Source organism: Suricata suricatta, unplaced genomic scaffold (assembly GCF_006229205.1).
Source record: "Suricata suricatta isolate VVHF042 unplaced genomic scaffold, meerkat_22Aug2017_6uvM2_HiC HiC_scaffold_50709, whole genome shotgun sequence".
NCBI classification, from domain to species: Eukaryota; Metazoa; Chordata; class Mammalia; order Carnivora; family Herpestidae; genus Suricata; species Suricata suricatta.
In genome coordinates, this window is record NW_021899000.1 from 1 (window position 1) to 599 (window position 599).

At 69.1% G+C, this 599-nt stretch overlaps 1 pseudogene; it reads right to left on the reverse strand.

The window, feature by feature from the left end:
* Nucleotides 1-4: 4 nt before the first annotated feature.
* Nucleotides 5-595, reverse strand: LOC115285190 (annotated as a pseudogene).
* Between the last annotated feature and the right edge of the window lie 4 nt (nucleotides 596-599).

A 599-nucleotide genomic window follows, 5' to 3' on the forward strand; every position in this document is an offset into this window, starting at 1 on the left:
CGGCCTTGAGCACCACCTGCGCGCACTTGTCTCTGTTCTTCTGCTTCAGGTGGACGGAGGCCAGGCTGGCGTACACGGCCACCACCAGGGGCAGGTCGCCGAAGCGGCCCCCCAGCGCCCCCAGGGCCTCCTCCAAGTACACCCGGGCCTGGGAGAGCTTGAGCCGGCGTGCGCACAGCCGCCCCAGGAGGAAGCAGGTCCTGGCGAGGGCCATGGGGAGGCCCGCCTTCTTGGCCGCCCCGCGGGCCTGCACCAGGCGCCCAGCCAGCTCCTCCTCGTCGGCGAGGCCGCCCAGCACGGAGCTCAGTGCCGGCAGGGAGAGGTGGTACAGGCCGCGGAACCGGGGCTGGTACTCAGGGGTGTCCAGGAGCAGCAGCAGCGGGCCCAGGGCCCCTGGGTTGGGCCCCGAGTTCAAGCACAAGGGGGGCTCCTCCGGGTCTGGGGAGTGTGCGCCACTGGATGCCGTGCAGAGACCCCAGGACGCTGGCTCCTCAGGGCAGTCCTGGCGGGATTTGAATTGTTCTAGAACATTCTTCACCTTCTGCAGGGTCTCGCGTGGCTCTGGGTTCGGGTGAGGTGGAGGCACTTCTGCAAATCAC